This window comes from Pleurodeles waltl, chromosome 4_1 (assembly GCF_031143425.1).
Source record: "Pleurodeles waltl isolate 20211129_DDA chromosome 4_1, aPleWal1.hap1.20221129, whole genome shotgun sequence".
NCBI lineage: Eukaryota > Metazoa > Chordata > Amphibia > Caudata > Salamandridae > Pleurodeles > Pleurodeles waltl.
The window spans coordinates 788,335,121-788,348,095 of NC_090442.1; the positions used below are offsets into that span (position 1 = coordinate 788,335,121).

The 12,975-nt window shown below is 44.1% G+C and overlaps 1 protein-coding gene across 1 annotated transcript in view; it reads left to right on the forward strand.

Annotated features, from left to right (window-relative positions):
• LOC138288178 (uncharacterized) overlaps positions 1-12,975 on the forward strand; it is a 77,305-nt gene that overhangs the window by 33,414 nt on the left and 30,916 nt on the right. The window lies entirely within an intron of this gene.

Genomic DNA, 12,975 nt, shown 5'->3' on the forward strand with positions numbered 1-12,975 from the left:
GAAAAGGGGAACCGGCGGTTTCCTGCCAGTTTTCCCCTGGCCCAGGGAATCCTCCATGGCGGCGCTGCTTGCAGCGCCGCCATGGGGATTCCGACCCCCTTCCCGCCAGCCTGTTTCTGGCGGTTTTCACCGCCAGAACCAGGATGGCGGGAACAGGTGTCGTGGGGCCCCTGGGGGCCCCTGCACTGCCCATGCCACTGGCATGGGCAGTGCAGGGGCCCCCTAACAGGGCCCCATACAGATTTTCACTGTCTGCTTTGCAGACAGTGAAAATCGCGACGGGTGCCACTGCACCAGTCGCACCCCTGCAACTCCGCCGGCTCCATTCGGAGCCGGCTTCCTCGTTGCAGGGGCTTTCCCGCTGGGCCGGTGTAGTGCTTTCCTCTTATCTAGTTTCTAAGCACTAACATAACACAACAGAAATGCACTTCTGAGGTCAAAGAAGACTTTTATTGTTGTTAATTCTTCCCCAACCACAATATTTTATGTATGACGAATTAGTAGCTTTCAAGTCCGCGTTAATCAAACAAAATATATCAGTTTGCAATATACACAGCAGGTTATATTTATAAGATATTGAATGCAAAGCAAAACAAATACTTCACCGTGTGGGAACTATCTACAGCTTCATCTTTCTAAGGTCTGCAAGCTGATGACCCCTGTCAGCTGCGAGAAAGAGAGATTCATCTACCCACACAGGATTGCTGGCAGCCTGCGCCAAGCTCCAGCACGAGGTCCGGCAGATTCGAATCTGACCCTCTGCAGCCTGTTACATTCGTTACAAAGGTGTGCCCCCTCCTCTCAGACCTGGGAAACTGAGCAAGCCTTTTGGAGACTGGCCAGGTCTCCAAGACTACTCCTGTTCCCAAGCTGAAGCGAAGAAAAAACAACACCTATGTACTCTCTCTTATCATGTCTAGTCTACTGTGAGAAAAACATCTTGGTTCATCTTGTGCAAAAACACAGCTTGGAAAAATACAGCTTGGATTCTCAACTGCAAGATCTAACTCCACGTTAAAGGCAATAGGCAGCTAACCTAAATATCAAATGCAATGTCATGTTAAAGCCAATAAGCATCTAAGCTGAATACAAAATGCAATGTCTTATATCATGTCAAAGCCCATAGGCAGCTGAGCTGAATACAAAATGCAATGTATAATATCATGTCAAAGCCCAAAGGCAGCTGAGCTGAATATAAAATGCAATGTATAATATCATGTCAAAGCCAATAGGCAGCGGAGCTGAATATAAAATGCAATGTATAATACCATGTCAAAGCCAATAGGTAGCGGAGCTGAATACAAAATGTAATATATGATATCATGTCAAAGCCAATAGGCAGAATATCTAATAGCATGTCAAAGTCAATAGGCAGCTAAACTGAATACATCATGTCAAAGCCAATAGGAATGCAATGTCAAAGCCAATAGGCGGCTAGACTGGATACAGCATGTCAAAGCCAATAGGCAGAATACAGAATGTAATGACTAATGCAATGTCAAAGCCCATAGGCGGCTCAACTGAATACAGAAAGTAATGGCTAATGCCATGTCAAAGCCCATAGGCGGCTAAACTGAACAAAACATACCATGTGCTACTGGTGAACATTGAGCAACTAATATGCGCAGTGGTGAAACACAAAGTCATTGGTCAAAAAAAACTTTATCAAATGGCAGTACAGCCGGCGGGCGGCCTTTTGGCGGTCACCCGCCGGCCCAGCGGGAAAGCCAGAATGGCATCCGCGGTCTCCTGACCGCAGAGCGGCCATTCGGCGGTAACCGCATGGCGGGCGGCGACTGCCACCCGCCGCGGTCAGAATGACCACCATAATCTGTTGTTTGATCCTTGGCAAATACTATTCCCCATATATCACCAGTAGTCTCAATGTGTGGTTGAGGAACCAGCGGTTACTCAAAAGAGCTGTTGCAGCTGCTCCTTGTTTGGGTGATCATAGAAGAGGAAACCTGCAGCTTACATGAAACAGCTGACATGAGCAGAACAGGAGTAGCAGGAGACCCTGACGTTGACGATGACAGCCAAGGAGAGGAGCAGCTGAATGGCTGAGGCACCAGGGAGACCTGAGAGTGCGGGGCAGTGCAGCGGAGCTACGGCAGTAGCGAGCGGCAGTAGCGAGCGGCAGTAGCAAGCGGAGTGGAGCAAGTGAGCTGCAGAAGGGGTCGATTCGATTTTAGCTTCCACACCCCTTCTGCTCTTTGTCCTCAGTAGTGGTTGGTTGAGGAAGGAGGAGGCGAGGGGAGGTGAAGGTGAAGCAATTCCGCACTGCTGTCTGAACTTACGTAGTACTCCATCTCAGCCCCAGGCGAGCACTCTTGCTCTCTAGCTTTCTAGACACACATGATTGCAAAGGGGCTGTATGACCATTAAATGAAGGCCAGGTCGATTGGCTGGCAGGTCTAAACGGCAATCTGCGCTGCAAGGATATATAGATATATTTAAGATGGCTGGTGCTATAGGACGGGTGCGGTGTGGTGGCTGCAGTCTTAGAGCCAGCTGCCCGGGGTAGAGCCTGAGAGGACCTGGTGCGGCTTGCCCCACTCTGTGTGCTCACCTGCCACCTGGATTGGAATTATGTGGTGCATACTGCTGCGACTCTAGCAACTACAGTGCATCATTGACACTCTGCTGCTAGTTGACAAGGCAACTGGCCATTATTGGTCGCTATTCGGCTTGATTACTGCACACAACACTGCAGAAAAACAGCAGAAAAATGACGCTGAAAAACAGACAAAATACCAATGCAAGGCAGATCATCCTGAGGCACTCAATGAGAGTGTTCAATAGATTGATTACGACACACCCCAAGCCAAAAGGATTTGGGTGGAGGAGTTCAAGAATATGGCAGAGGTCGCTGATGTCCCCCATTGTCCTGTGCCCATTGGGCCTGATTTCTCCTTCTCTGCACTTCCACTGGATGGTGCTTGTGGCGAGGCCGCGGTGGATATGGCCATTCCTAGACCTACCAAGAGGTTAATAACTAGTTTCTATCCGAAGGTGGATAAAGTGTCCCCTCTAGAGCAGATTGCTGAACAAATAGAACTAGAAGAGCAATTAGTGATGCAGGGAACTGCCCTGGAGGAGGACAATGGGAGTGAACCGTGCAGCAGCTGTTCAGAGAGAATTAGTGAGACAAGAGCAAGCAAACTCACTAGAACTTAGGTCCCACGCCAAAGAGGCAACAAAGTGCAATGGATAGTTCAAGGGGGGAGAGTGAACCCACGGTGCTGCCCCAGGGAAGGAAGGAACACAAGGTCCTGCTCCATAGCTGCCTTAACGGAGAACCAATGGCACCAATCAAAGATTTGAGAGACAGCAACGGAAGAGGGGAAGGTGACTATCTTAATGAAAGCTCCCTGATATTTTTAGATTACACACTCCCTGAGGTACCTTGCAGCCCATAGCCACCAGGAACAAGGTTGGATCCTGTGAGTCACCTGAAGTCCTGTTGACATCAGGTGATAGCTCTGTGGTCCTGGCGGAGGCTGCGGTTGGCTTTAAATCTGCGAATAATAGCTTTACCCCCAGTGGGGAGCTCCGCTCAACTGATTCTTTATACTAGCATATCCCTACTAGCCAGTATCCAAAGGCCAACACTGCACCTATAGAGTCCTTACAAGGGTTTGTAATCTCTGAGGTTCTGATTACATTAAACAATACAATATTCTAATATAGATCTTTGCATTAATGGAGAAATTGCGTCACTACTAGCTATGATATTATAGGCCCTAGTTCTGGGTGGAAGGACAGATGGAAGGAACCAGGATTTACCCCAGTCACAACCAGATTAATCTCTCACATTCCAAAAGGAGTACTGTACAGATTGAACCTTTAGATTTCACATCTGTTCAAACTGGGAGTCAACTACAAACTGATGTAATTATGGCCAACCCCTGTGGCGCTGGCATCTGTGGTCGTGGAGTGGATGACAGGCTTATTACAGCAGGGAGGGGCAACCTCCCTGCAGAATAGTGTCAGGCTAGCCCTACAGATAAATCTGTAGCTACTGGATCTAAGGAGCTTTTTTTTAGTACTGTGGAGTCCAAAAGTAAGAACTCTGGGGTCGCAGGGAGAAGTCTCAGATGTTACAGGTGTAAAGTCGAGTAGGGGTATCAAGAAGAAGGAAAATGCTAAAAAAAAGGGGAAGTGGGCCACACCATTCCCAGTCTACTCTTTAAAATGGTTGTTCTCCAACTCTATGAGTCATGCAGACACTGGGGCAACTCCAGTTACCAGCTCTAAGGATGTGCCAAATGGGGAGAACATAGATGTCAGTAACTCAACTGCCCCTTTGCTGGACAATGCCTCATGGTAGGATGATAGGTGTTGAGATGTGGTAAGGTCCTTTGAACCTACCCAAACCCCATACTGCGAGGATAGTCAAAGTAAGGGTGGAACAGCAGAAGGAGCAGTCTGCCAAGAATATTTGTCAAGGACAAGGATGCCTAGAAACAAGAAAAAAGGCTCCATAAAGAGAAAGGGAACAGCGGGAGGAAGGGCCCAAGGAGAGCAGCCAAGACTGGTAACCCTTTGCCTTACACTCAGGAAATGGTGGCAGCCCAAATTGAGCAGGAAAACGTGCATCCCCAGCGAGCCATGGGTGCCTTCCGGCTTGAACCTGGATGCCCTGCCATTTACTGTGCCCCTAGGAACTAGACGCATAGACAGTCCAGATGATTGTGATTTGCATTATAACAGCACTGTAGCCCCCCCGGTGCTACGCCTGGAAGAAGGTACAGTGGGCAATGCCTGGAGTTTGTTGATCTCTTCCCTGACGCTGGTGTGAATCAACCTTTAAATAGATCACAGTTATTAACTCTCTTCTATGCTGTACCAGAGTTGAGAGTTCTTTCTTCTAGCGATGTGAAACCAGTAAAACTGGGGAGTAGGCAACAGCAGTTTTACTGTTGTAGTAGGCGTGTCCATCCTGTCACCTTCCAAGGAGATCCCGTCATCTCCTGTCCTTCAGCTTTAGTTGAATTTGCTCTATTTTTTATAGCCAGACTTATCCTTAATCACGCAGACTGTTTCCACATAATGGGGGTTGATGTGCTGCCATGTCCTAATATTAATCAAGAGGAAATTGGCTTGGATTAGAGGTTCAGGAGTAACACAGATATGTCGAGGGATGGCAGCCCGCATAAACACAGATCTGCACCATGGGGAAAAAAAGATGAGAACTACAGCCAATGGTAACAGAGTACATGAAACCCTGACCATCACTTTCCACAAGTACAGCAGGAAAATTAGGATCCCCAGCCACGAGAAGAAGAAAAAAGAGAACAATTTTGAGGGCTGGTCATGGGTAGCAACTGTATTGGCTGGAGACCCAGGACCCCCCTCCCCCTTTCCCAGAGTAAGAACTGGTGAGCAAAGAAGAAACTCCCTCTCCATTCTGCCATTCTCCCTGTATACATCCCCCACCACACCTACCCTTGTAATATTTTGAAGGGGGGTTGTTTGCGAATTCTGTCATGGAAGTTAGCAGGTCTAGTTAGCATAATGGAAGACCATGATTGGTTTTAGCTCATATGATATTTGCTGCTTCCAAGAAACCTGGGTTGTTGATGTAAGATGTAATATGTAAGAATGGGTTCTTGGGGTTTGATACGCTGGCTACCTGTTCTAGGAAGGGGCGGCCATAGGGCGGCCTTTCAACATCGGTTTCGTGTAAAACTGCAAAGTAGAGCAAGTAGATCTGCCACCCTCGATGGCTTTTGCCAATATTCAGCATATGAGGCTCCGGTCTGGGGAAGATAGAGGGGTGGTGTCTGACATCTTGAACATATATATCCCGCCAGGATGGTCCCAGGAGGTTCAGGCATGCTGCAAAGAGTGTTCTGCATAAATTGAAAGAGCTAGATGGGGTTTGGCAGGTGATAATTCACTAGCCTGCAACGCCATAAATAACAGTGAAATCTTGATGGAAGATCGCAGATTGGGAATCCCTGAGACAGCTATGAGTCATTTTAAGTCCAGAAAAAAAGGCTGAGGCCTTTACTGATCTTCTGCTTAACAACGGTCTCCGCTTTGCCAGTGGGTGCTGCAGGTCGGTTGGTGCTGCTAAGGCAAACTTCGACAACAGTAGATCCTCCTCGGACACTGATTATGTAATTATCAATATGGAAGCATGGAAGTCCATTCTCGATATGGCTGTGGTCAGTAGAGTGGAGAGTGACCCCAACCCACTTGTCCTCAGTATGAGGATGAATGCTATAGGGTTAGGAAATGTGACAGGGCGGGCCCAGGGGTTCTACGAGAGGAGACTGCCCCATCTAATTGTGAAAGGAGAATAAGTTGGGATAGCAAAAAGTACCGGCAGGAACTCCCGCAACTCAAATTTATAATAGCTTATTATAGATGCTTTGACCAATGATAGCCCCTTGATATTAGCCGCTTATGACACAATGATAGGGGTGTTCAAGATCCTGTGGTATAAACCTGTAGCATCTAAGTTAGATGGTAATAGTAGAGGGGGGCAGTCTAGTTGTAAAGGCTGATTTGATAAGGAGTGCGCAAGGGCAAAAAGATGTTTTGCTTGCCTACATACAGCGCCATGATAGCTGCATTAGAGAAAATAAATTGAGAGAGTAGAGAAGAGATTATAAGTGCCTCCTGGCCACTAAGAAATGGCTGTACCAAAATACTGTGTGGGTAGAACTCAGTAAGGCCGCAGCTGAGAATAATTAAAAAAAAAATCTGGCAATTGGTAACCAGAGTGGGGAAGGGGACAGTGAATGCTGTAGAAACTTGCATAGGCCCAACTGTCTTGGTCCACCATTTTAGCACCCTATGTAGTACTGCTTCCCGGTTTCCAAGCAGCCGGGAGATGCCCTTTCCGTCTCTCCCAATGCAATAGGAATTTTAATCCCAGAAGTACTTAGAGCACTGGGAGCAATAAAGAAGCACAAGGTTCCCAGCCCTGACCTGGTGCCTGTGTACCTTTATTGTGCTAGACTCCTCACTAAGGTGTTTAATGCAGCTTTTGATGGGGAACGCAGTACCACAGTACTGGTGCTCTGCTATTATTGTCCCGATCTATCAGAAGAGAGAGGCTGTCCTGCTTATTATGGGCCGATCTCCCTTCTCAATGGAGCCGGGAAGATTCTAGGGAAAGTTTTGCTTAATCGCCTCCACGGGTGGGCCGAGGCCCAGGGTGTCCTAACAGAAGTGCAAGCTGGCTTTCGGTCTCAGGTGGGAACTATCGATCAGGCCATCTGACTCTACCTGATCTCATATAAATCCACAGAAATTAGGAGATCCTCACTGTATTGATTTTTATAGACCTGAAAGCTGCCTTTGATTTAGTGGACAGGGGCTAATTATGGAGGTCATTGTTGGGTTTAGGAGTGAAAGCTATACCAGCACTGCACTCAGATAGCATGGCTAGAGTGAGAAACAGGATGGGTAGGGAGTGCATAGATCTCTTTCAGGTACAAAAGGGCATCCGGCAAGGTTGTGTCCTGGCATCTCTACTTTTCAGCCTCTTCCTGAATTATGTGGTCCACTACCTCCTAGCAGAACAGCTAGATGTCCCTGTTGTAGCCGACAGCAGGGTCCCAATATTACTATTTGTGGACGATGTTATACCCATGGCACGCACAGAAAAAGTGGCCCATAGGCTGCTTGGACGCGTTGTCAAATACTGCGAGGAAAAATCAGTGACCATCAGCTATAGTAAGACCATGGGGATGACCTTGCGGCCTTCTCACAGCCTCTGGTGAAAACTAACGATCAACGATGTACCAATTGAGGTCATCAAGCACTTTGACTAGCTGGGTGTGCGGTGCTCGGAGAACTTAAGTAGGGACAGTCATGTAGGGGAGACAGCTATAGTCCTCAAGTAAACAGCGGGGGCAATACTGAATTTCAAGCACAAGGCTGGAGCTAGAAGTATCAGTACCATCTTGAAAATATATGTCCGAAAAGCAGTGGCTGCGAAACTCTTCGGGGCAGAGCTCTGGGGATATGACTAGTGTGCTGCAAGGAGCTGAGAACAAAATTCTGAGAACCTTATTGGGGCTAGGGCCGGGAACCCCCTTGAAGGCTCTCTTTGTAGAGTTTAGCCTGGTGATGATATCAGAATTAGCAGCTTTAAGGCCACTATTTGACTGGGTAAGGTTATTACTGTCCTGGCGGACTAGGACTGCTGCAACCACCAGACCGCCGGGATCTCTGATCCCGGAGGTGCTGGCGGTCACACAGTGGCATGATCACCGTGGTCAAAATATGGTGCATTGGCTGCAGTCTGACCTCCAGAAGAGTAAAACACACAACACTCTCACATCCGAATCTCACATATGAATTAACCCAATATCAATACATATTCTAAACAGAAAAATAATTTTTATTAATATACACTAAGAAATCTAGAAAAAATAACAACTACACATATATAAAGAAACAATTCCCCAAAATACCAAAACCTGAAACTCAATCATCTGAATTACAATAGAGAACAATAACAAATTCAACTGCAACACAGAGAGACAGACATATAAGACAGAGACAAAATAGGAAATAAAAATTAGAAACACCAGACAAACAAATTAATGATAGCAATATAAACAAACAACTACAGACAATACTCTTTATATGCCATGCTCATAATAATAAATAAAATATGGCTCCTAATCTGAATACAATCCAATTTAAATAAACAATAGTTTTTCATATAATGAGTTTCCAGTAAATAGAAAAGCTAATGGTCAAAAAATATATTTACACAGAATAAAGAGTAATCAGAAAGAGTATACAAAAATAACGAAAAATAAATATTGTCCAGTATCAACTTTGTATACTTGTCATAATCTCAAAATTCATGAACATAATCCTCAATTTTCATCCAAGCCACACGTTCAAAATTCATCAAGATAATCCATAATATCAAGGCCTAAAGCTCATTACGGCCAGAATCTTGGAATTCATCAAGGGCATACTTTATTATCCTCAAAGCCAACGCGCGTTTCAGTGGACAAACAAAATCTGAAGTTTGGAAATACAAGCGCCACCTTCATCAGGGCATAGTGGAAGGATGATGTAAACTGATACACTGTGCCGCAGTCATATATCTATACATATAGGAACAAATACCTCAATTAATAATATTGCAACAATAAAGGGGATTTTCATGTCCGTTCCCGTGACAAACTAACACACTCCACAAAAGTGACAAAGAAAATAAACAACACAACCATCAAACCACGTGAATGTTCCGAAAAAAATCAAAGAAAAAAACAAAATGAATGTGCTTAACTCAAGTGCGCACCCAAGCAAGTCTAAAACACCATGCAAAATATATATATCAATATTAGATAATAGCGTATATATTACTCATGCAGATCCTACCTCACAATGCCAACCACTGGCAACAAACTCCAAAACCAATTACAGGGGTAGGAGGAACTAGCTGACTCTACAAAGACAAAACAACAGGAATAAAAATACTGTATGAACCTCAAATACTATTTCAACACCAACAAAGTTTCCCTGTCCTCAACAGTGGCAAAACCTACTTTCTCCATAAGACCAGTGATTAACTAAACTTACCTTCAGAAGTAATCACTGCATAGATTGCCAGCTCGTCCTGTGACTTGATAGAACATGTTTGTCAAGCCTTCAGCGACCCCAATGGACGCCGCTTCTATGATCTAAACTGGATGTCTCACAGCAGCATGTGTTCGTAAAAAACATAGAAAAGGGACTAAGCGCACCCATAAATCTACATGAAATCCAGGAAAAGACGGCGGCCATCTTTAAATGTAGGTGTATTGCTCATATGCCAAAACAAGAAATGCTGTCAAATGAGCTCATCGGCGTCAAAAATAGTAGATGTGAGTGAGGGCAGCAGAAAATAATAATCTGCACATAGATATAATCTTAACCCACTCTAATCTTTATTCAGAAACAGGGGGTAGACATGGTAGCTCTAATACACAGAGCTAACTTATGGCGGCCTTGTTGGAGTGGAAACGAACACAGATATATAAACAACTTCACTCCAAAGGGTACCAGTGAAAATAACTGTAAACAGATATCCGTAAGGCACATATATAGATCTTAAATAAAGTTACTGGCACAAACTAAATGCCATTTCACCAAGGGATCTCGTCATTAAATCCTTTTTCAAAAGTCTGTAAGAAAAAAATCCAATATACTTCTTTCTTTTTCCTAATGGATTCAACACAGGAATCCCCTCTTAACAAGATTTTCTATAGTATCGTCCATCTTATCTTGTCCTCACTGTGGTTGAATAGAATCCAATGGGCAACTAACGGGCATTCAATTTGCGCGTTCTTATTGCGGATTTGTGTTCAGATAATCTCGTCCTGAACTCTCTCGATGTCTCCCCCACGTAACCTAAATTACACGGGCATAAAATCAAATATACCACATTTTTGGATCTGCAGTTTGTCATGGTCATCAACACAACCGTTCTCTCATTATGTATGAACTTATTAGTAATAATAGCCCCATCACATCCATGGCAGCTACCACATTTTAAGTTCCCTTTAACCGGGTCCAATCCTATGGCGGATCTTTGTACCAGATTCTGAGTAAACCCAACAGATGCCCGGACCAACATATTACGTAAATTTGTATTCCTTTTAAAAGCAAAGAGTGTTTTTTTCTAATAACATGGCATCATCACACGTGTTCAAGATGTGCCACTCAGAATTGATGATTTGTCTCAACCTATTGTTCAAATTGGAATGGTGGACTACAAAAACCAACTTCTCGCTTTTAACTTTACTTTTACCTTGCAATAATGCCTCACGGTTGTAATATTTCGCTCTTTGTAATGAATCCTTAATCACTCTATGGGGATATCCTCTTTGTTTCAATTTCTCCGCTAGAACATCTGTATGCTTCAATAAATCTTTAATCTCTGTACAGTTTCTTCTCAAGCGCAAGAACTGTGAGAAAGGAATCGCTTGTCTTTGACTTCTGGGATGAAAACTATCATAATGTAAAAGTGTATTCCTCGCTGTAGGCTTAGTGAATAGAGATACTATCAACTGTTTGTTCATATGTTTAATGTATACATCTAAAAATTCAACCTGATCACAACTGTGCTGCATGGTGAATTTAAGATTGTAATCACACAGATTAAGCCACATGAAAAACTTGTGTAGTTTTTCTTTTTCACCTTTCCAAATTAAGAAAATATCATCAACGTATCTACACCAATTGCACACATTTTCAAAGAAAGGAGCAAGCTCGTTATATATATGCTTTTCCTCAAACTTGCCTACATATAAATTAGCAACACTAGCAATCACATATGTGAGATTAGGATGTGAGAGTGTTGTGTGTTTTACTCTTCTTGTAGTGCCCCTGATCACTCTCCATCTTAGATTAGGGACCCCTGTTTAAATGTCCTTTACTGCAGTCCGACCGCCATCCGCGAGTCTGGCGGTCAAGTGACGAGGCCCTAAGTGATGAGGCCCTACGTTTTGAAATCATACAATTACTATTAGCCTAGTTAAAGTGGCAAAGCAACATAATACAGTAAGCGTCATAAAATCAATTCATGTAGAGACTGCAGGGAAAGTGGTGACCAAAAGATTTTTAAACCCAGGTTCTCTTGCAAACTCCACTACAAGGAACATCTCAGCTAATAAGGTACCCAAGCTAACTTGTCCCAGAGGGTGCCTTGAGTTGCCTATATGGCACGCCTGCCGAATCCTTTCCCCTGTAAAAGGTAAGAGAAATTGAAGTGACGCTTAGCCAACTAATAACTGCTTGCCTAAATGAGCGAATGTTCAAAATCCTAAAAGTATGTTTCAATAAAATTTTCCTTTGTAATTCCAGCACCGGTCACACACAGAAAACATGTTCAAGTGTCTGTTGCTTGTACCCACAAAGATAGCAAGCTTGAGACAAAAATTTCCAGGAAGGGGCAATGTCCTTGGTCTCCATCGTACCAAAGCAAAATAGCATAAATTGATGTTTCAGAAGCTGAGAAAAGTACATTGATAGATATCCCTAAACCCGTAAATTTTTATATGATGATATTACAGACCAGGCATACGTCTTGTAGCAAACGTGTTTCTGTCCGTTAAAAAGGACATGGACCTAGTAGCAACGTTAGCTATGCGGCTGAACTCCACTTTCCTCAAGTTCATGGCCCATGCGTCTTGCACACCTAGGGCCTGATCTATACTTTTTTAGCGCCGCATTTGCATCATTTTTTGACACAAAAGTGGCACAAACTTACAAAACATAATTTAATTTTGTACGTTTGTGCCGCTTTTGCGCCAAAAAATCACGCAAATGCAGCACTAAAAAAGTATAAATCAGGCCCCTAGTCTCTTAAGTACATGATTTCAATAATGACCCCAATAGCCTTTTACATTGCTATGCTGCTGTTCTTCGATTTCCAACCAGCATAGGTTGCTGATAGAGCCGACCTCTACAGATCGAAGTCTCCAGGAAAGTTTAATATAAGCACACTTGCACTGGAATGCTTGATTTTTTAACCCAAATTCTAAACGTACCTGTGCTGGTGAAGCTGAGTTTGGAATCTGAAACACTGTTTTATAAACCTCAATTTGAATGTGGTTGAAGGAGGCTATTTCCTTGCCCCGAATAATTTCAACCCCTATATGTAACTGTTGGCATTAATGGCGCCCACATTACGGAAAGCAACTGGTTAAGTGAAGGACAGTTCAGCTTTTGTTTTAGTAACTGAAACTCATAGATGAGGGACTGTACTTTTGCTTGAGCGGCAGCAAGCTGTGGTTTAAAAGTCATTTGATGATCCACTATAAGTCCCAAATATTTATATGAAGGGGCTACCTCCACCGATTTCCTTTAAAAAACCATGCAAATGATTTGCATTTCAAATCAACCAGCCGGACTGCCTTGATTTTATTCAAATTTAGTTCAAGGCCTTGCTCGTCCATATATCTAATAAGAGCATCAATATTGCACTGCAAGCCCACTGGTGTATGGCTA